The sequence below is a fragment of the Ziziphus jujuba genome, chromosome 11 (genome assembly GCF_031755915.1).
Source record: "Ziziphus jujuba cultivar Dongzao chromosome 11, ASM3175591v1".
Lineage (NCBI taxonomy): Eukaryota > Viridiplantae > Streptophyta > Magnoliopsida > Rosales > Rhamnaceae > Ziziphus > Ziziphus jujuba.
Window position 1 is genome coordinate 99650 of NC_083389.1, and position 25321 is coordinate 124970.

Genomic DNA, 25321 nt, shown 5'->3' on the forward strand with positions numbered 1-25321 from the left:
ATTTTGCGTATTAAATGAATGAAATGAACAAAATAGAATCAGCAGTATTCTATGAGAGATGATAGTATGGTAGAAAGAAAGATTCATATTTTTGTTTCTACCATACTATCTAGTATTGTCATTGTACTGTATAAAGTTTATTGTCTGAAGATATAGGTTAATTTAATATATATCAATCTACATTATTATCTTTATATATATAGATATCAATTCCATATATAAATTACATAGTGTCGCGTCCCAATTCTATTTCTTCATCTAGTTCTATTTAATTTGTGTTTATTCCAATTAATAATTGGAAGTAATCAAAAGACAACTCTTATTCGTACGATTCTAATTCCTGTATTTTGGATTATTTTTAATATGAATCTCAATATCCATTGAAAGAAAGAAAAAAACCAATGATGGAAAAAAGGGTATGGATAAAATAAAAGCAAGTAATATGTTTGTTAGCATTCCGACAAAGAAGTGATTGATTGAGCAGTTGATAGAGGTTCGGAGAGGTTCCATAGGAACTTCTACGGATTTCAAAAAGGATTAGTAAACCTTATCGATTTTTAACCTTTGAACCATGATATGACATGAGTTTAATAAAGCAAGCATAGCATAAATAAAATTTATAAAATAATAAACCACATAATAAAACAAACGGTAAGTGCGTAATATGTGACTCGCCCAAGACAATATTTTATTATATGGAGTTGTAGTATCTTGTTGGACAACCACTATGGTGTTTCCCATAAAAACTATATATCCATGTAATAATAGATTTCTTTTCTCTTTGAACAGTAAAAAAAAAATGAAAAAAAAAGGTTTTGTTCTTTCCCATTGGCCATATATAACTTTGGTAAGAGTCGGGTCATCGAAATAAAAAAGTTATGAGGAATACGGTTGGAATCAATTTCCTACCATTTGTATTCCTTTCGAAATAAAAACATGGGAATAATTGCAATATTTGTTTGATTGAAAGAGTTCATATATTATTCATAGAATCCATTACTCCACTAGAATCAAATACCGTTTCGAAATGAATATGTTTTTTATTTCCATTTTAAAATGGAATTTTAATTTAAATAGTGAAATTAAAATTAAAAAAGGCTTTGCAGGAAGATCTATAAAAAAATTGATACAGTTTGGTTCTTAAATTCAATTAGCAGTACTTCTAGAGTCCACTTCTGCCCTATACTACAAGTGAAAGGGAAAATGTAAAGACTACCATTACAGCAGCCCAAGCGAGATTTACTATATCCATGTGAATTATGTCCTCTATCTCTATGAATATGAAGGAATTATTCAATTATTGTTCACTAATCATAAATTATCGTCCACTAATAATAAAAAAAATCACTAGCACAAAGTCAACGGGGGGTTCTGACCCAACACTATTGATAACACAATCCAATAAATCCAATTATAATACGTTCTTATAATTATAAGATTTCTGGTATAATAAGAAAACATTAAGCACTAGCAAAATACGCTGGACAACCTTTTGATTAAAGTAGCAAAGGGCTGTTACTAACATGTAGTAATAATAAAACCTATTCTTTCTTTTGGTGCCCTTTATTTTATTTTTTATTAAATCAAAAGTATAAAAATATAGAATCAAGATAGATGACTATCTACCACATACCCTTATTTCTTTCTTTCCCATCTTTCCCATTTGATCTACGTCTCCGATTGGCTTTATGAAACAATCGAAGACGTCCTATTACGTGTTCTTGATTAGAGATTAAAGTAAAAATATTAGAGATTAAAGTAAGAATTTCTTTTTGTATTTTTTTTATAATTTCTATTTATAAATTTATATTATAAATAGAAATTATATGTTCAATATAAGTAAAATATGGAAAAATATTTATATATTCTTTATGTATTCAAATAAATACATAAATAAATACATAATATATTCAAATAAATATATATATATAATAAATACATATATAAATAAGTCAAAGCCAATTATCCATTCAATCTAATTAATATTGAATGAATCCCGGAGAACTTAAAGACTTTCATGAGTATGTATACAAAGTATCTTCCGCCCTATCAAGCAAGTATGAAGAGTCTTTTTCCTCAGCTTGGTTCTGTTGGGAAAAAAAAAAATGGGTAAGTTTTATCAGCAAACCAAAATATGGTATTTTGATTCTTTTATTGATCAGGCAACACCCGGATTTGAACTGGGCAAAAAGGATTTACAGTCCCCCACCTTACCGCTCGGCCATGCCACCAAAGTGATACAAAATATATGAAAACATTCCCTTCCCTTTTCGAGTGAAAAACCAAATGCGGATGTGGATTTTCAATGACAAAAGCAAAAATTCAAGACAAATTTGAACCGTTAACTATTGACTATGAATTCATGAACGGTTCTTGAATTTGAATCACAAATTTTATTTCCCTAATGATCTAAGAAAATCAAAATTGATACATAACTAATCCTTTTTGTTTTCAATAAAAAAAAAGAAGGCTTCTCAGTTTCAATTATAACAGCAATTAGGGTATATGTAAACCCCATACCATAAATTTTTTAAACAGATAAATCAGGCATCTTATCTGTATAGGATGCCTATAGGTAATTTTAGGAAATTTTGAGGAAATTGTCATGCTTCGATTCAATTTTTACAATTTGTCAGCAAATAGATTGAATATTGAAAGTCAAAAATTTGATAGAGCATGACAGGTTCTTTCTGTCCCCAACAAAATAATATAATTAAAAAAAGAAGGAGAGTGCAGATAGATAGTTCTATTTATACCCACACATGTTTAATAAAAATCAGCTTTTTTACACATTTCAATCCCATTCTATGAATTCGATTAAAAGAAAAAGGTAAAAATCTCTCTCTTCTCTGTGAATTATTTTTTGAACAATTGAATCCATGAAAAAGTTAAGTGCTAGAAAAAAGAAAATCCTGAATACATTTATGGTATCCAATCGGATTGGAATATGGAATATCATAATAATGGTAGAAATTGAATCACTTTTTGGTTTCGTATTCTATACAAATTGTTTGGATATTCTAGACAAAACTCCATAAGAAAAACATTTTCATTTGTATCTGTTGCAAATTACAATTTGAGTATAAAATTCTCGTTATCCCTCCTTCATACGTATTTCATATATTCCATATATTATATGGAGTTAGGTCAAATTTCATGTGATTCAATAAACAGAATATCAATTCCATCATTGCTATATTGATCCATATGATTTGATGAAGAATGAGCAAATAATGGGATTTTTTTTTCTATAAATAAGAAATAAAAAAATGCTTGGGGGTAGAACTAAGGAAATGTCTATAATACCTGGATTTAATTTGATGCAATTTGAAGGGTTTTGTAAATTCATTGATTGGGGCTTAACAAAAGAATTTTATAAGTTTCCAAAAATTAAAGATACAGATCAAGAAATTGAATTTCAATTATTTGTGGAAACATATCAATTGGTATAATCATTGATAAAAGAAAGAGATGCTATATTTGAATCACTCACCTATTCTTCTGAATTATATGTATCCATGGGATTAATTTGGTAAACTAGTAGGGATATGCAAGAACAAACAATTTTTATTGGAAACATTCCTCTAATGAATTCGTTAGTAACTTCTATAGTAAATGGCATATACAGAATTATGATCAATCAAATATTACAAAGCCCCAATATCTATTACCAGTCAGAATTGGACCATAATGGAATTTTGATCTATATCGGCACCATAATATCAGATTAAAGAGGAAGATTAGAATTAGAGATTGATAGAAAAGCAAGGATATGGGCTTGTGTGAGTAGGAAACATAAAAAATCTATTCTACTTCTATCATTAGATATGGGTTCGAGTCTAAGAGAAATTCTAGAGAATGTTTGTTACCCTGACATTTACTTCTCTTTCTTGAATGATAAGGAGAAAAAAAAAATTTAAGTCAAAAGAAAATGCCATTTTGGAGTTTTGTCAACAATTTGCTTGTGTAGAAAGAGATACGGTATTTTATGAATCCTTATGTAAGGAGTTACAAAAGAAATTATTTCAATAAAGATGTGAGTTAGGAAGGATTAGTCGAAAAAATATGAACCGTAGACTAAATCTTGATATACAGCAGAACAATACATTTTTATTACCTCAAGATATATTGGCCGCTGTGGATCATTTGATTGGAATGAAATTCGGAATGGGTACACTTGATGATATGAATCATTTAAAAAATAAACATATTCATTCGGTACCGAACCTCTTACAAGATCAATTCGAATTGACCTTGGTTTGTTTAGAAAATATGGCTAGAGGAAGTATATGTGGAGCAATTAGGCACAAATTGATACTGACTCCTCGAAATTTGCTAACTTCAACTCCATTAAAAATTACTTATTGAAAGGATTAGGGAAACTTTAATCTAAAGAGAATAAGGTTTTAAATGTTTGGAAATTGATTTGGAGTTTAGATGTTCTTGGCTTGCTTTGTTTAAGCTGCTGGAAAATTTTTCCGTTTTGACCAGTTTGTGTTTCTCTTGGTTTCAAAATGGAAACCAAGGTATTTTCTCCAAAATTCAATACAATTCATTCATTTAGATGTAATACATACTTATAGCATACAAAATAAGTGTGAAACCACACCAGGATGGTTCTAAACACCAATACAAAACAAGTCCTTCATGGTGAAGCAAAACACATGTGTAAAGTAACTTTGCCACATGCTTCATGGTTTGTTGACAAGTGTTGCTGCCTCATTAGGTGCTTCATGTTAAAGTAGTCCTCATGCATGATGACACATGTCGTTCCATGCATTGGATGAAAGAGAGGCCTAATGGTTAGGCTCCATGTTACCAAGTAGCTTCCATGTCACCATCTTAGTCACCAAGGTGCTTTCCATGTCATCAAGGTGCTTCATTTCCCTAAACTTTCTAACACTCTAATTTGGATAATACATATTAAATAACACATTTTGGTGTCTTTATGCACCAACTTAACAAGCCTAGAGTATAACACAAAATGATTTAATCAACTACCTAAATGAAATACAAGGCAAACTAAGGAAGTTGCTAATCGGCCAAGGCATTAGGCTTGGTCTTGGGTTTGGCCTGTTTATGGCTAACAATTTGCCATGATTCTCTAACACTTATGATGTGATTCTGCCCGAGCCCGCTCAACCGATAAACCGTTGGGGTGCTAATCCGTTACGGATGAAGGTGGGACCAATCACTAGAGCACAAGCCAAGAAGTTCAAGGATAACCTTGCTGTGCTTATTCAAATGATAAATCATAATCAAGAAGGAATGATCATGACCAAAGAACCAAGACCTGTTTTGTTGATACAAGCGCTGGAGACTGGTACGAACCCGGGTGACGGTTGTGGTACATTTTTGGAGTCCGGGAAGCATGAAATGATTCCAATGCTTTATGGGTTCAATACATATGCCTAAGAGGTCATGGAATCAAGTTAAAGCAGCCTCAAATGCAATCAAAAAGGGCTTCTATGGACAGCATCAACAATTTGGCCGAATTTACTGTATTGCTTGTTGGCTTTACTGTATTTTACTGTACTAGCCTTTTCTTATTTTTCCAAGCATGGGCAACGTGTGGGCCTTCATATTCAGCTTATTGGGCATTGTACAAAGCATCTAGAAGTTGATTTGAAGCTCAAAGAGTCAAAGATTGATCAAAAAGGCTAGCATTTTTAGTTTCCTAATTTGTTTTTACTTTTTGTTTTAGGAAACTACCATTACTTTTTGACTTTTATTTATTTATTTTATGGACAAATAACTTTAGGAAGGTTTTTATTTTATTCTTTCCATTGTAAATTAATTAATTCCTAATTTAATATAAAGGAATTAATTAATTAAACTTAGATTAGGAAAGGAAGTATAGTTTCGGCCAACTGGGTTTCTTTATGTGTGGTGGCCGGTTTTCTTTATGTTCTAGGGTTTATTTTGTTTCTTTCAAAGCCTATTTAAAGGATTATTTTTCAATAAGAAAAAAACTTTGATTTGATTGAGAAAATACTTGTGAGATTAAATTATCTCTTTGTTCTTTGAGAACACCTAAAACACCATTAGAGAATTAGTTGTTTTAGCTTGACTTATCAATAGGTTTTCCATCCCCTATTGTGGTGTCTACATTATACCAAGGTTTCTAACCACAAGTTGGTTAGGGGTTGAGGTCCATTCCATTAGAACTTGAACTTAATTGAGATCCGGGCTAATATAATACAGGTTTAGGAGCATGTCGTCCTAGGTTCGTATCAACTTATGAATCTTTTTTTAGAGTACACCCATTATCTCAATTTTTGGATCGAACTAATCCATTGACACAAATAGTTCATGGTAGAAAATTGAGGTATGTAGGCCCTGGAGGATTGACAGGGCGAATTGCCAATTTTCGGATACGAGATATCCATCCTCGTCACTATCGATGCATATGCCCTATTAAGACGTCTGAAGGAATCAATATTGGACTTATTGGCTCTTTAGCAATTCGTACGAGGTGTGGTTATTGGGGGTCTTTAGAAAGCCCATTTTATGAAATCTCTGAGAGATAAAAAAAAAGTATGGATGCTTTATTTATCACCAAGTAGAGATGAATACTATATGGTAGCGGCAGGAAATTCTTTGGCACTGAATTGAGGTATTCGGGAAGAATAGGTTGTTCCAGCTAGATACCGTCAAGAATTCCTGATTATTGAATGGGAGGAGGTTCATCTTTGAAGTATTTTTCCCTTCCAATATTTTTCTATTGAATCTTCCCTCATTCCTTTTATCAAGCATAATCATGTGAATCGAGCTTGAATGATTTCTAATATGCAATGTCAAGTAGTTCCTCTTTCTCGGTCTGAAAAGTGCATTGTTGGAATTGGGTTGGAACGGCAAGTAACTCTAGATTCCGGGGTTCGCTTTAGCCGAACATGAGGGAAAGATCATTTATAATGATACTAACAAGATCCTTTTATCGGGCAATGGGGATACTCTAAGCATTCCATTAGTGATATATCAATGTTCGAACAAAAATACTTGTACGCATAAAAAACCCCAAGTTACAGAAGGTAAATGTATTAAAAAGGGATAAATTTTAGCGGATGATGCTGCTACCATTGACGGCAAACTCGATTTGGGAAGAAACATATTAGTAGCTTATATGCCATGGGAAGGTTACAATTATGAGGATGTAGTACTCATTAATGAGCATCTGGTATATGAGGATATTTATACTTCTTTTAACATATGGAAATATGAAATTCAGACTCATGTAACAAGTCACGGTCCTAAAAGAATCACTAATGAAATACTTCATCTAGAAGCCCATTTACTCCCAAATTTAGACAAAAAAGGAATTATGATGGTGGGGTCTTGGGTGGAGACGGGTGATATTTTAGTAGGTAAATTAACATCCCAGATGGCGAAAGAATGATTGTATGCTCCGAAAGATAGATTATTATGAGCCATCCTTGGCATTCAAGTATCCACTTCAAATGAAACTTGCCTAAAGTTACCTATCAGCGGTAGAGGTCGAGTTATTGATGTGAGATGGATTTAGAAAAAAGGGGGTTCTAGTTATAATCCAGAAATGATTCGTGTATATATTTCACAAAAGCGTGAAATTAAAGTGGGGGATAAAGTAGCTTGAAGACATGGAAATAAGGGTATCATTTAAAAAATTTTACCTAGACAAGAAATGCCTTATTTGCAAGATGGAAGACCCATTGATATGGTCTTCAACCCATTAGAAATACCCTCACGCATGAATGTTCTCTCAGGTTGTCTGTTAGTCTGCTAGATAGACATTATCAAATAGCACCTTTTGATGAGAGGTATAAACAGCGAATCCATGGGTATTTGAACCCGAGTATCCAAGAAAAAGCAAAATATTTTATGGAAGAATGGGGGATCTTTTTAAACAACCTGTTATAATAGAAAGCCTTATATCTTGAAATTCATCCATCAAGTTGATGATAAAATGCGTGGACGTTCTAGCGGACATTATGCACTTGTTACATAACAACAACTTACAGGAAAGGCCAAGCAGGGGGGGGAGCGGGTAGGAGAATTGAAAGTTTGGTCTTTAGAGGGATTTGATGTTGCTCATATTTTACAAGAGATGCTTACTTATAAATCTAATCATATTAGAGCTCGCCAAGATGTACTTGGTACTACGATCATTGGAGGAATAATACCTAAACTGGAGGATGCTCGAGAATCTTTTCGATTGCTCATTCGAGAATTACGATCTTTGGCTATGGAATTGAATCATTTCCTTGTATCTGAGAAAGGCTTCCAGATTAATAGGAAGGATGCTTAATTGGAATGAATTAGCAATTTTCTTCTATGATTGATTGGTATAAACATCAACAACTTCGAATCGGATCAGTTTCAACTCAACAAATTAGTGCTTGGGCCAAAAAAATCCTACCTAATGGAGAGATAATTGGAGAGGTGACAAAACCCTACACTTTTCATTACAAAACTAATAAACCGGAAAAAGATGGATTGTTTTGTGAAAGAATTTTTGGGCCTATAAAAAGTGTGATTTATGCTTGTGGAAATTATCGAGTAATAGGAGATGAAAAAGAAGAACCAAAATTTTGTGAACAATGTAGAGTTGAATTTGTTGATTCTTAGATACAAAGATATCAAATGAGTTACATCAAACTAGCATTCCTAGTAACCCATATGTGGTATTTGAAACGTCTTCCTAGTTATATTGCGAATCTTTTAGACAAGCCTCTTAAAGAATTAAAGATCTCGTATATTGCAATGTGTAATTTGATCAAAATTATGGGTTTACAGATTCAGAATGAGAAACTGTTATCCCATTCAATCTAATTAGGATGTCCTAGATCTAACATGTCTCTTGGTAGGAGTAACATGAAACTCATAATTATGGTTGTGTTCAATACTCCCAAGTAAAAAAAGAATTGGTCTATGGTTGATTCAGTAACAAATAAGTAGAAATTTGTACCTTGTGAAAAGAAGACTTCTTTTGTGGAATTAACCATTTCCTTTCTTTCTAAATGAAAGAAATTCTATCGAAATAAGCAAAATAAGAAAATATATCATGGTGGCAGGAGTCTATCCATCGCATATAGGCTTTAAGGATATCACGAAATAACCATCAAGGAGAAGTAGGGACCTAAAAGATTGAACGGAACGATACATAGACAAGTAAATACCTTATGAATTCTAAGGCCCTCCTTTACTTTAATTAAAATTAAGGGGATTCATCATTCGAAGGGAAGTACACTACTTAATAATTTCACATTTCATTTATTTTATTATGCCATAATTAAATAAAGAATTCAATTCAAAAAATTTACTAAAACAAATAAATAAAATGCATCAACGAAATGTTGCTTGACCTTCTTTTGGAACTTGAGTAAGGAGTATATTTTTTTGGGGTTTTTATAGAATTTGAAAATGGAAACGAAACCTCTTTCTTTTCTTTATCTTTTTTCGTCTAACTACTTGAGCCCGATGAGAGGAAACTTTCACATCCGATTTGGAGGGGGGAAGATCCAATAGGACCCTATCTAATTTTTTCTTTTGCTAGGCCCATAACTGAAAAACCCACTTTTTTACGATTATGAGGTTCATTCGAATATGAGATCCAATCATGGAAATAGAGCATCCCACTTTTTTTTACTACCCAAGACTTCGAGACATTTTGAAATCAAGAAATTCTACTGGAGGAAGTGCTATCCGAGAACAATTAGCTGATCTGAATTTGAGAATTATTATAGATTATTCGTTGGTAGAATGGAAAGAATTAGGGGAAGAAAGATCAAATGAATATTCATTTTATTTCTGCTGAAGGAAATATATTTACTAGCCTTTTAGGAAATCAAATAAATAATGATCAAGTAAAACATAAATTCTTTAGTTTGGGTCTTTCTAGTAAAAAAGAAAGTATCATTTTCGATTATTTAGAAATTAATCGAATCATATATAAAGGTCATTGTAATTTCATATTTCCTTATATTCTACACGAGAATTCTGATTTATTTTTATTGGCAAAGAGATAACGAAATAGATTCATTATTCCATTCAGTGGATTCAAAAACGAGAGAAAGAACGAATGCTCATACCACTATTTCGATTGAAATATCGATAAATGGTATTTTTTGTAAAAATATTATTTTTGCTTATTTTGATGATCCTCAATACAGAAGAAAAGGTTTAGGAATTACTAAATATGGGACGATAGGGTTGTATTCAATCCTAAAAACAAGAGGATTTGCTTGAGTATCAAGGAGTCAAAGAATTTAAGCCAAAATACTAAATGAAAGTACATCGATTTTTTTTCATTCTTGAGGAAGTGCATATTTGACCCGAATCTTCTTTTTTTCATTCCTGAGGAAGTGCATATTTTATCTGAATCTTCTTCTATAATGGTACAAAACAATAGTATCATTGGAGTAGATACACGAATCACTTTAAATATAAGAAGTTGAGTAGGTGGATTGGTACAAGTGGAGAGAAAGAAAAAAAAGATTGAACTTAAAATCTATTTTGGAGATATCCATTTTGCTATAGAAATGGATAAGATATTTTGACACAATGACATCTTGATACTGCCAGGAACGGTTAAAAAAAATGTAAGGAATCAAAAAAATTGAAAAAATTTGATTAAAAAAAATTAAAAAATTGGATCTATGTCCAATGGACCACACCTACCAAGAAAAAATATTTTGTTTTGGTTCGGCCCATAATCATATATGAAATAGTGGACGGTATAAATTTAGAAACACTTTTCCCCTGAGAACTGTTGCAGGAAAGTGATAATCTAGAAATTAGAGTTGTAAATTATAGTCTTTATGGGAATGGCAAACCAATTTGGGGAATTTCTTGGTCAAGCATTCAATTAGTTTGGACTTTTTTAGTGTTGAATTGGGATCAAGACAAAAAAACTTCTTCTATCGAAGAGGCCCATGCTTCCTTTGTTGAAGTAAGGACAAATGGTTTGATTCGAGATTTCCTAAGCATCAACTTAGTGAAATCCCATATTTTGTATATCAGAAAAAGGAATGATCCGTTAGGTTCAGGATTGATCTCTAATAATAGGTCAAATCGTACCAATCCATTTTATTCTATTTATTCCAAGGAAAGGATTCAACAATCACTTAGCCAAAATCAAGGAACTATTTGTACGTTGTTGAATAGAAGTAAAGAATCTTAATCTTTGATAATTTTGTCATTGTTTAATTGTTTTCAAACGGGTCCATTCAATGATGTAAAATATTACAATGTAATAAAAGAATCAATTAAAAGAGATCCTCCAATTAGGAATTCATTAGGCCCTTTAGGAGTAGCCTCTCAAATTGATAATTACCTTTGAAAAACTCATAATCAGATCTGGATAACAAAATATTTAGAACTTGACAATTTAAAACATACTTTTCAAGTACTTAAATATTGTTTAATGGATGAAAATGGGAGAATTTATAATTCCGCTCCATGCATGAAATCCCATATTTTGTATATCAGAAAAAGGAATGATCCGTTAGGTTTAGGATTGATCTCTAATAATCGATCAAACCGTACCAATCCATTTTATTCTATATATTCCAAGGAAAGGATTCAACAATCACTTAGCCAAAATCAAGGAACTATTTGTACTTTGTTGAATAGAAGCAAGGAATCTCAATCTTTGATAATTTTTTCATCGTTTAATTGTTTCCAAATCGGTCCATTCAATGATGTAAAATATTACAATGTAATAAAAGAATCAATTAAAAGAGATCCTTCAATTAGGAATTCATTCGGCCCTTTAGGAACAGTCTCTCAAATTGATAATTACCTTTTAAAAACTCATAATCAGATCTGGGTAACTAAATATTTAGAACTTAACAATTTAAAACATACTTTTCAAGTACTTAAATATTTTTTCATGGATAAAATGGGAGAATTTATAATTCCGCTCCATGCAATAACATCCGTTTGAATCCATTCAACTTAAATTGGTATTTTCTCCATCATAATTATGAGCATAATTATTGTGTAGAAACAGCTACAATAATTAGCCTTGGGCAGTTTATTTGTGAAAATGTATTTATAGTTAAGAAAGAGTCGTACCTAAAATCGGGGCCAAGTTATAATTGTTCAAATTGACTCTGTAGTAATAAGATTGGCAAAGTCTTATTTGGCCATTCCAAGAGCAACTGTTCATGGCCATTATGGAGAAATACTTTCCAAAGGAGAGACATTAGTTACATTTATATATGAAAAATCGAGATCTGCTGATATAACATAGTGTCTTCCAAAAGTGGAACAAGTATTAGAAGTGCGTTCGATTGATTCAATATCGATGAAGCTAGAAAAGAGGTTTGAGAGCTGGAATGAACATATAACAAGAGTTCTTAGAATTCCATGGGGATTCTTGATTGGTGCTGAGCTAACTATAGTGCAAAGTCATATCTCTTTGGTTACTAAGATCCAAAAGATTTATCAATCCTGGGGGTGCAGATCCATAATAGACATTTAGAAATTGTTGTCAAATAACATCAAAATTGCTACTTTTAAAATATGGAATGTTTAATGTTTTTTCATCAGGAGAACTAATTGGATTGTTGCGAGCGGAACGAACGAGGCATGCTTTGGAAGAAGTGATTTGTTATAAAGCCATATTATTGGGAATAACAAAAGCATTTTTAAATACTTAAAGTTTCATATCCGAAGCGAGTTTTTAAGAAACTGCTCGTGTTTTAGCAAAGCTACTCTATATGGTCATATCGATTGGTTGAATGGTCTAAAAGAGAACATTGTTCTAAGGGGGATGATACCCATTGGGACCAAATTCAAAAGATTAGTGCACCGTTCAAGGCAGCATCACAACATTCCTTTGGAAATGAAAAAGAAGAATTATTCGAGTGGGAAATGAAAGACATTTTGTTGGACTACAGAGAATTATTTGATTTTTGCATTTCAAAGAATTTATATGATATATCAAAACAATCATTTCTAGGATTTAATGATTCCTAAAAGCAAATTGATCCTTTTTTCTATTTGTGTTGTGGTCATTTAATTTGGTTATAGAAATAAAGATAATAATGAATAGAAAGAAATGAATGGTCTGGATCATGTATCAATGGCCAATCTTTGGTAGAAGAGAAGGTTTCGTGGGAACAATTATTTATTTCTATTTTAGCTTCTCTTTTTGTTTTTTTCCAACAAAAATATAAAAAACAGAAGAAGTGTGGGGAGAAATGACAAGAAGATATTGGAACATCAATTTGGAAGAGATGATGGGAGCAGGAGTTCATTTTGGTCATGGTACTAGGAAATGGAATCCTCGAATGGCACCTTATATCTCTACAAGGCGTAAAGGTATTCATATTATAAATCTTACCAGAACTGCTCGGTTTTTGGCAGAAGCTTGTGATTTAGTTTTTGATGCTACAAGTAGGGGAAAACAATTCTTAATTGTTGGTACCAAAAATAAAGCAGCAAATTCAGTAGCACGGGCTGCAATAAAGGCTCAGTGTCATTATGTTAATAAAAAATGGCTTGATGGTATGTTAATGAATTGGTATACTACAAAAATGAGACTTCATAAATTTAGGGACTTGAGAATGGAACAAAAGACGGGGAGACTCAATCGTCTTCCAAAAAGGGATGCAGCTGTGTTGAAGAGACAATTATCTCACTTGTAAACATATCTAGGTGCGACTAAATATAAGACTGGATTGCCCGATGTTGTAATAATTGTTGATCAACAAGAAGAATCTATAGCTCTTCACGAATGTATGACTTTGAGCATTCCAACAATACAAATTGTGACCCAGATCTAGCAGATATTTCGATTTCGAAAAATGATGACTTTATAGCTTCAATTCGATTAATTCTTAACAAATTAGTATTTGCTATTTGTGAGGACCGTTCTAGCTATATACGAAATTCTTGATTAATAATAAGATAAGTAAATTATTTTTGGAACTCCATATAATAGATTTATTGAATTGGTTACTATTTTTGATTCGCACAAAAGAGATAAAAATAATCGAGGATATTATGCAAATAGTAGGTATTCAAAATATTCAATGCAAGTATGCAAATCGAAAATGAGATGGTTGAATCAAAATAATTCCTTTTAAAGTTCTATTTCTTTCAAAGGTTAATATGAATGTTTTATTATGTTCCATCAACACACTAAAAGAGTTATATGATCTATCCGATGTGGAAGTAGGCCAACATTTCTATTGGCAAATAGGAAGTTTCCAAGTCCACGGCCAAGTACTTATTACTTCTTGGGTCGTAATTGCTATCTTATTAGGTTCAGCCATTATAGTTGTTCATAATCCACAAACCATTCCGACTGACAGTTAGAATTTCTTTGAATATGTCCTTGAATTCATTCGAGACGTGAGCAAAATGCGGATTAGAGAAGAATGTGGTCCCTGGGTCCCATTTGTTGGAACTATGTTTTTATTTATTTTTGTTTTGAATTGGTCAGGGGCTCTTTTACCTTGGAAAATCATATAGTTACCTCATGGGGAGTTAGCCGCACCCACAAATGATATAAATACTATTGTTGCTTTAGCTTTACTCACATCAGTAGCATATTTCTATGTGGGCCTTTCAAAAAATGTATTAGGTTATTTTGGTAAATACATTCAACTAACCCCAATCCTTTTGCCCATGAACATCTTAGAAGATTTCACAAAATCTTTATCTCTTAGTTTTTGACTTTTTAGAAATATATTAGTCAATGAATTAGTAGTTGTTATTCTTGTTTCTTTAGTACCTTTAGTGGTTCCTATACCTGTCATATTCCTTGGATTATTTACAAGTGGCATTCAAGCTCTTATTTTTGCAACCTTAGCTGCGGTTTATATAGGCGAATCCATGGAAGGTCATCATTGATTAGTTTTTGACATAGTCTTTTTTTTTAGCTTAGCCTGACGGCATGTCTACGTGTCTCAAAGTAATCCACTTAGAATTAAGGAAGAAAAATATACAAATAAGATCAAAATAAGAATAAAGCATATACGATCTATAGTAATAGTAAAAAGAATATTACGATATTAAGTTAAGAATTGTTAAAAAAAAAAAAAAAGGAAAGAGATCTAAAAGATCATTTTCCTCAAATTCCTATTGGTTGATTTATATCACCCGACAATGAATACTCCCTTTATATTGATATTGTTTTGTTCATTCAATTCATCGATTGATCCAAATAATAATAATAATAATAATAAATTACATGAACTTTGATCAACTCAATCCTGATATTTCTTTGCAATGATTATGTCTAACGAATTTGTTAGTTAGATTGCTTGTACTTATAGGGGATAATGATAAGTAAAAATAGAAGATAAAGGTTTACAAAAAGGATATTTATAAAAAAAAGGGTTGATTAGAGGAGGGGGGGGGTCGAACTAGATGTATGTAATCTAATCGTTATAAGACAACTCTTGTGTATGTTTCGAAGAATGATTCTAGAATCCGACTGAATCTAAGATATGAATAGTTGGTTTACGTTATGGGGGAAAGACTGCTTGAACATTGATATATCACTAATGGAATGCTTAGAGTATCCCCATTGCCTGATAAAAGCATCTTGTCAGTATCGGCATAAATGATCTTTCACCTTTGTTCGGCTATAGCTATAACCCCAGCAATCTAAAGCTACTTGGCATTCCAACCCAGTTTTTGTTGGAGTTTTGTGTTGTTTTGGGTTCACCTGGCCAAGGGTGTCGTACACAAGGTGTTAGTCTTTTGCACAACTTTTAATCCGATTTTTTGTTTGATCTTTATGTGATTTTTGTGTTTGTTTTTGGTATGATGATATTTAGGATTGTTAAGGCTTTTGTTTTGAAGGAAGAAGAAGAAGATGAAGAGAAGATGTTAGAGTAGACCACACATAAGTAGACAACACGCTAATTCTAAAAGCTCCGAGAATGCTAGCCCCAACAGTGCTTCCAGCATATAGCCATTTGACAAAATAAAATCAATACCCAACAAAGAGACAATTGCTAAGCTAAATACAATAAAAATTAGGTATTCAAAAGACATTAAAAGGAACATAAAACATAGACATAAATATTGCATTAGGTCATTCAACAAAATATTTCTTTTTAAAGAAAAAAAGAGGGTGCAAACCTTGGTGGATTTTGGTTTGCACAAGGTGGCAAGATTACCGCCTTTTCAACACTCCTCCTTGGTAATATTGCTAGAGACATTAAGGAGAGTCCTTAATGCCTCAAATCTGGTCTTTCTAAGTGGCTATGTAAATACATCCGCAAGGTTCTCCTCCGAATTCACATACTCCAAAGAGACTTCTCCAAGATCTTCAAACTCACTCAAGGAATAATATTTCACCGAAATATGTTTTGTTCTTCCATTTTGTACCGGGTTCTTGGCTATTGAAATTGCTGAAGTGTTGTCACATTTGATGATGATTGGACTTTCTTGAGTATGACTAGGATCTCCCATCAACTTCCTTAACCAAATACATTGGTTTGCATAAGATGAGCAAGCCATGTATTCGGCTTCCACGGTACTTTGAGCCGTTGTGCTTTGCTTCTTTGCATTCCATGGGAAAGGAATACTCCCAAGTGAAAATAAGTAGCCCAAAGTACTCCTCATATCATCAATTCAGCCTGCCCAATCACTATCCGAATAGCCAACAAGCTTTAACTCATCCTTTGCTTCATACCAAACTCCATAATCACTAGTGCCCTTAAGATACCCAAGAACTCTTTTGGCACCTTTAAGATGAGTTTAGGTGCATGCTTGCATGTATCTGGAAAGCATACACACGGCATACATAATATCTGATCTAGATGAGCACACATAAAGCAAACTACCAATTAAGGATCGATAAAGAATAGGATTTACCTTTGGTGTGCCATCCTCCTTTTGGTAGTTCTCTCCTCACTGGTGACCAACCAGTAATCCACATACAGGGAAACCACTATCATGATTCCTTCAACCCTCACATACAAAGTGGCTTCATTTTGACTCCTCCTAAAGCCATACATTAGTTATTTTTCCATTTATATTTATGATTTTTTATTTGAAGAATTATGTCCTTAATTGAATGAAAATACCCACAATCATAATTAAATATTTTTGAACCTAAAATTAGACCAAAATAAAAATAAAATTTTTGGTTTAATAAAAGAATTTTACCAGAGTAAAAATTAAAAATATTTTTTAAGCCCAAAAAAAAAAGAAAAAGAAAATTAGACCAGAGCAAGAAAAGAAAATCAGACCAAATTTTTAAAAATAAAAATAATTAATTTTTTTTTAAATTAGACTAAAAAAATAAAGTTTTCTTATTTTCCTCTTTTCCATCTTCTTATTCTAAAATTCTTTATGTAACTGTTAAATAAACATTAAAAAAAAACCAGAATATGGAAAAAAAAAAAGACCAAATTTTAAAAAATAAAATAATAATTTTTTTAAAAATTAGACTAAAAAAATAAAGTTTTCTCATTTGCCTCTTTTCCATCTTTTTATTCTAAAATTCTTTATGGTACCCTTAAATAAACATAAAAAAAAAAGAATATGAATAAAAAAGGACCAAATTTTAAAAAATAAAAATATATTTTTTTTAAAAAAAGTGTTTTTTTTTTTTGAGATTACACACAAAAAAAAATAATGTTTTTTTTCATTTTCCTCTCTTTCATATTCTTATTCTAAAATTCTTTATAGTATAAAAGAGCAATTTACCTTTAAATAAATTTGAAATTTAAAAGAGGGATGAAAATTCTAGATAAATACAATTTTATTAATATTTAGGGAACTTTTATCAAGGTCGAATTTATCTGATCAGGCCTATTAGTCATCTAGAAGCTTATGTTGGTGCCTATACAAAAAGGGCCCAAGCTTTATTTTTGACACACCTAAAAATTTCCACAAATATCATCGCTTCTTTCTCTCAAATTTAGTTCTTCAAGTTCATAGTTTTATTTTATTTATTTTTTTCATTTGATCTATTTATTTCATAGACAAGTTTTTTTGTTAGTGTTTCTATTTTGTCATTAAGATTTTATTTTTATTAAAGCCATTTTATTCTTTTGAAGCATTATAACCCATTTTAGAATTCTCTTTTGTTGTTTGCTTCTGATATAATTGTAACACCTTGCCTCCATAGGTGAATCTGTCACTCTATACTGATACTGTTCCTAATTCGCCACCACACTAGGCATAAGGTTTTTTGTTCAGAGTTTCCAGGAGGTCATCATCCTTGGATTACTCTCGCATAAGCAAGCTTAACTTCGAAACTCTTTCGAACCTTGAAGCCAACAATTTTGAAAAGTTGATGCTTATGTTTTGAGAGTGACTATTATTATATTTGAATCATCCTCTGTTCCACACCAGATAGCCTACCAATTTCCTACACCCTTAGGGCCCAATGTCCTCATTGGGTACGAGTTTTGATACCATTCGTGCTCATGTTAAACATTCAATTTGAGTACAAGCTTTGACACCATTTATAGCATCCCGTCTTCACTTACAGACCTGTCACTCTCTGCTAATATTGTTGAGAATTTAGCCATCGCATTTGGTATGAAATTTTTTGTTCAGAGCTTCCCAAAAGGTCACCCATCCTTGAACCACTCTCTCGTGAGAATGCTTAACTTCAAAGTTCTTTTGAATCTTTAAGCCAACTGCTTTGAAAAGGTCTCAACATACTTACATTTGAACCATCCCTTGTTGCACATCTAGGTGATGTGGGATTAGATACCGGGTAGCCTACCAGTACCCCATACCCGATCATATTGGTCATCACACAATTGCCTGATTATTTTGTTATTCATTTTATTTTCCTTCCGTTTAGTATTTAATTTGAAGGTGGCATGCCCTGTACATCACAGAGATTGCATAATGTTATCAATGTCAAGACCTAACCAAGAAACCTTTTAGGACTTCCAAGTGGCCATATCTAGGGAATGTTCTACTATAGATTCAATGGCACATGCTGGCAGAATCCCTGCTATGATGTGGACATTCCAAGAATACAACCTTGCTATTTAAAACACACTTCAATATTAATATACCAACTCCACAACTTTCACAAATACAATTCAACAATTCGCAACACTTTATATATCACATCACACACACACCTTAAGTCCATACTATCATCTGAACATTTGTAAAAAGTAAAGAATTAGATTAATCCGAATAGAAATATTGAACAATAGAATTGGGAAAAAAAAGAAGACACAAAAGGGTATAATACTTTGCAAGGCACGGGAACGCAAGACGCGTTAAAGAAGGGATAAGAAACAATTAGCTATTAACCAAAACCTAGGAGGACAGGTTTTGAAACAAGAAAAATGTGTGATGATAAATATCCTAGTGAGTGGTGAATAACATTAATAGTAATAATAATAATAATAATAGAAAAAGATTACTTGTAAAGAGATGTGAAGAAGACATCCCAATTAATAATAATAATAATAATAATAATCCATATATATATAATAAATTAAAATTCAACCTTTGAAATTTATTTTTTGTGGAAAAAATCACACAAGCGCTTGATTTCAATTCCCCATTATAAAACTATCTTCACAAAACCCGAAATACAATTTTCCATATGAAATCAATGTGTAAAGGGATAAAATTAATTTTATAAAAATTCTTCATAAAAACCAAATTGTGGAATTGTATTTGTGGAAGTTGTGGAGTTGCTATATTTATATTGAAGTGTTTTTTAAATAGCAAGGTTGTATTTTTGGGAATGTTCATATTGTAGCGGGGATTTTGCCAGCATGTTCTACTGAATCTCTAGTAGAACTTTCCCTAGATATGGCCACTTGGGAGCTTTAAAAGGTTTCTTGGTTGGGTCTTGACATTGATAATATTAAGCAATCTCTATGATGTACAGGGCATGCCACCTTCAAATTAAATATTAAACTGAAGGATAATAAAATGAATAATAAAATAATCAGGCAATTTTGTGATGACCAATGTGATCGGGTATGGAGCACTAGTAGGCTACCTGGTATCTAATCCCACATCACCTAGGTGTGGAACAGAGGATGGTTCAAATGTAAGTATGATCACTATCACAATGTTGAGACCTTTTCAAAGCGATTAGCTTCAAGATTCCAAAAAACTCTGAAGTTAAGCATGCTAAGGCAAGAGTAGTTCAAGGATGGGTGACCTCTTGGAAAGCTCTGAACAAAAAATTTCTTACCGAATGCAATGGTTAAATTGCCAACAATATTAGTAGAGAGTGACAGGTCCATCAGTGAAGGCGGGCTACTACAAATGGTATCAAAGCCTGCACCCAAATCGAAAGTGTACCAATGAGTACAAAGGGTATCAAAACTTTTACCCAAATCAGAAGTGTACCAATGAGGACGTTGGACCCTAAGGAAGGTCGATTGTGATGATCAGTGTGGGCTGGTGTGGGGCATTGGTAGGCTATCTAGTGTGGAACATAGAATGGTTCAAATATACTAATAGTCATTCTCAAAACACCGACTTTTCAAAGTTGTTGGCTTCAGGGTTAGAAAGAGCTCCGAAGTTAAACTTGCTTATGCCAGAATAATCCAAGGATGGTGACCTCATGGAAACTCTGAATAAAGAACCTTACGCCTAGTGCTGTGGCAAATTGGGAGCAATATCAGTAGAGAGTGATTGATCCGCCTATGGAGATAAGGTGTTACAATTATATCAGAAGCAAACAACAAAAGCGAATTCTAAAATGGGTTATAATGCTGCAAAATAATGAAATGACTTTAATAAAAATAAAATCTTAATGAAAAAATAGAAACACCAAAAAGAAACTTGACTATGAAATAAATGGATCAAGTGAAAAAATAAATAAACTAAAACTAAGAAATTTAAGAACTAAAATTGAGAGAAATAAGCATTGATATTTGTGGAAATTTTTACGTGTGTCAAAAATCAAGCTTGGACCCCTTTTGTATAGGCACCAATATAAGCTTCTAGGTAACTAATAGGCCGGATAGATAAATTCCATCTTGATAAAAATTCCCTAAATATTAATAAAATTGTATTTATCTAGTATTTTCATCCCTCTTTTAAATTTCATATTTATTTAAAGGTAAGAAGATGAAAGAAAGGAAAATGAAAAATCATTTTTTTTTTGTCTAATTTAAAAAAAAAAACTTTTTTTAAAAAAATTATTTTAATTTTTTAAAATTTGGTTTTTTTTTTTTCCCATATTCTGGTCTTTTTTCTTTTTTCTTTTCCTTTTCTTTTTTTGATGTTTATTTAAGGGTACCATAAAGAATTCTAGAATAAGAAGATGGAAAAGAGGAAAAGGAGAAAACTTTATTTTTTTTAGTCTAATTTTTTTTGAAAATTTATTTTTATTTTTAAAAATTTGGTCTAATTTTCTTTTTCTTTTTCTTTTTTTTGTTTGGGCATAAAAAATATTTTTAATTTTTGCTCTAGTAAAATTATTTTTTTATTACACCAAAAATTTTATCTTATTTTGGTCTAATTTTAGGATAAAAAACATTTAATTATGATTGTGGGTATTTTAATTTAATTAAGGATACAATGTTTCAAATAAAAAACTATAAATATAAATGGACAAATAACAAATGTAATTTTTTCAAAATTTTAAATTATTTTTTATTTCTGAAAAATAATTATAACATAGCATGATGTCAAACTAATATCATCACCATTAATTTACCACCATCATAAAGTGAATCAATTTGTAATGGTTTTGCAAATTCAAAGTTTAAATTATCCAAATCAAAAGTTCAAAGTTGAAATTACACCACTCCTAAACTTTAGAATACCAAAATGCATTCTATCCATATCAAATATACATCTATATATTGGTCATATTGAGGCAAGAAATCAAACAATGACTTTTGTGGTTATGTGCAAGTAAGAATTAAGCAATCAATCCCTACTCATGGGAGAGAGAATTTTGACATTCCTTTTGCATATTCTACATTAATTAGTCCTACTACTATATTTTATCTTTTGTAAGCTCTACAAATAGAGCCTGTTGGTGTTTGTATGAGCATTGATCAAGGACTCTTTAAGTAACAATGAAAATATTTTCATTTCTTATTCTCTTATATTTTGTTTACTTTTTCTAAAAGCTTTTTCAACTTTCTCTCATAGTTGGAAAAATACAAAATGGCAAAAAAACATAAATAGTACATACGTGTATAAATCATTTAATTTATTTAAAAATATGGATAAAAATTTAGCAGAAGAATATGTAAGTGGGGAGTTTATAAAATTTATATAAACGTATAATATTTATTATAAATTAAAAAATACAGGTACTAAATATACATTAAAATTATTTATTTTTAATATAAAATGATAAAAAATAACCATTAGATAATAATAGTTAATATATTAAAAAAATAAAAAATAGCAAATACGAAAAGGAATAAAAGACTGAAACAAAAATCTCTTTTATACACATTTTTTTATGTTGTTGTAAAAGAGAAAAAAAATTTTGAAGATATTTAGTTTTTAAAAAATTCATGGTTTTTTTTCTTCATTTCTGCAGTATGTTTTGTTTTAAATTGTAATGATTACAAACTTCAAAGATCCACATGAAATAAATCCTAAATTTGTGATGAACTAATTTGACAATCATTGGCTATATTGCATGCATACGTGACATACACAACAGGAATTAGTTCTTGCCCCAAAAAAAATAATAATAATAATAATTAGTTCTGGAAATATTTAAAGATAAAAGGATAATATAATTTGATAAATATTTTGTTTGTAAAAAATAGCATATTTATGAGAAAATTAACATAAAGTTGCAATATAATAACCTGTAATGGCATTATTCCACACCATACATACATACATGTCAATTATGACTACATCAGGTGATATAAAGGTTGGAAAAAATTCTATTCTATGTGGCATAAATATTTACTTAATAGTCATTCAACCTAAAAATGATTCTTTAATTGTTTTTATCTAAATCTCAATTAATTGATGATATGTTTATATATTTTTCTCCTTAGAAAAATAATAATAATTAAGAACAATTTATTTATCTATTTTTTCCTTTTGAAAAATATTTTGAAAAAAAAATGTTTTGATGAATCACACCATCTAAAACAAACTCTTGCTAGTCTTTGTTATATGATGACATGGATATACGTTGACATGGCTTTAGGACATGCACATCTAGCTGGCAAGGGAAGGTTGTGAACTCCCAATTTGCTTTGGAAATGAACAAATTGAAAACAACTGAGGGGTTTTATGAACAAATCTACAACTTGGTGAGTAGATGGCAAGTACTGTGTGTTTGTATCTCCAGATGTAAGTTTTTCCTAAATAAAATGATAGTCTAGCTGGATGTGTTTTGTTCTATTATGAAAGACTGGATTAATGGTGAGATAAATAGCACTAGTGTTGTCACAGTATAGTTTGATTGGTTTAGCATAAGAGATTCCTATCTCTTGTAGCAAGTATGATATCCAAGCGAGTTCAGCTGCAGCTGAAGCCATTGCATCCCAGAGGTGCGTATATTAACAACCTACTATCCTACAACTAAGGAAAAGGTGACTAATGCTCACCTCATGCTTACCTTGTAAAATACCTATCTACTATCTATCACCTTAGCTCCAATAGGATGGTTAATTAGTATCTGTAGGCTAATTAATGTTAACAATAATACATAACACTAGTATTATATGGTGCATCTTAAAATCACATAAATCTAATAATAATCATAAAACATTACTTCCAACCAAACTGCCAAGACCCTCACAAGGTTATCTATCGGAACTCTAGGATGGCATTGACTAAAAGAAACCCCACTAATTTTAAAGAAAATCCAGCAGCGTCTCCCTTGTAAATTAGACTTTCCCCAATGTTTCCTCCCTGCCTTGCTACAAATTTTCACAAATTTGTAGGACTTTGATAACAATAGCATAGGAATACAAATATAAGTAATAAATAATGAACCAGTAATACCTTTACATGTGTTAGGATCCCTTCTAGAACTTCCTACCTAAACCCCAACATGGCCCCATATTTTCCTAAGTTTTCACTTACAACAATATCACATTTTTTTTTTTACAGCATTTCATGAATATACCAATCACGTATATGTAAATAGAAATATAATAATAATAATAATAATAATGAGAGATAAAGATAACTTGGATCCCAAATCCTTAAACGTATAGTCTACCAAAATATATACATATAAATTGTATAGTTAGTAATCGATAAATTGTGAGACAACTTGTAATAAACTAAATTACATTTAAGATGCATATATGGAAACAATACTTTAAATTGAATAATTGAGGTATTACGCTAACTCTAATAACATCATGACTAACCATAACCTATGTAAATATTTATATACATTTTCTTTATATATATATAAATATGCACACAGTCCCTCGAAGAATTTGCATAAACCCATCTTATCTGGTGTCTAAAATTGGAGTTTTTCTTGCGTTTGGTATTCTAATGAAATTAGACTTTCAACTAATTTTCCATGACCATTAAAAGCTTATATGCATCACAAAATACAAACTAATTTTGCATTCTAGGCCAAATTTTACCAGGTATTATCCTAAAGTTTCCCCATTTTGGTTTATACTCAATACTCAACCAAAATTTAAAAATTTTACACCAAATTGAAGCTAAAGGAATGGGTATTTCATTTGTGAATTTACCTAGCCCATAGATGGTTAGTGGTGAATGGATTCCTCACTTAAAAGTCATCACCAAAGTGGGTTTCACTCTACCAATCATAGATGCTTGATTCAAGCTAAAAGGAAGTTAGAATCATGTTCAAGAAGTTTTAAAATTGTGGAAGAGAGTATTCCCTTGACCTAGAAGTGATCTGAATCTAGCAATCCGATCAAGACATGGCTGTTGAAGTTGGATGTTGATTTCAATGCATCGATGAGCCTCCCAGTGTGAGATTTGGTGGAGAGGTTAGGTTTCATGAAGGAAACAAGGTCGTGCAAGCAATGAGGTGGTAAATGTGGTCGATGGAGGGTTATTTTCTTGGTGAAAAAAATGGGTCTTATCTGACACCATTCTTTCTCCATTTCTTTTATCAAGACAAACTGGGATTTAACTCGATCAGTAGGGAGTTGTTCAAACAATATGGGGTCTTATTTGAACAACACTAGTTATAGCAAACCTAAATTTAACACCTGTTAAGGTGTAGTTTAGACAGCCTAGCTGCTCAATCCCTGAAATTTTGACACATGGCTAAAACAAATCATGAAACTTTACAGACACATAACTTATTATCCATAACTCCAAATAAAGCATGTTGCTTGTCTATGAATGCTAAAACCCCTTCCATAATTCCTCACTAGAACCCTAGGGTGGTCTCGACTTGGGAAAACACCATAAAAAATTCTACAGAAAGTTCAGCAAC

General features: G+C 31.5%; 2 pseudogenes; both read left to right on the plus strand.

Annotated features, from left to right (window-relative positions):
* The window catches only part of LOC125420224 (DNA-directed RNA polymerase subunit beta''-like), a 33579-nt pseudogene extending 20619 nt beyond the window's left edge, over window positions 1-12960 (plus strand).
* A 224-nt stretch (window positions 12961-13184) lies between these two features.
* Window positions 13185-13882, plus strand: LOC132799862 (small ribosomal subunit protein uS2c-like; annotated as a pseudogene).
* Window positions 13883-25321: the final 11439 nt, after the last annotated feature.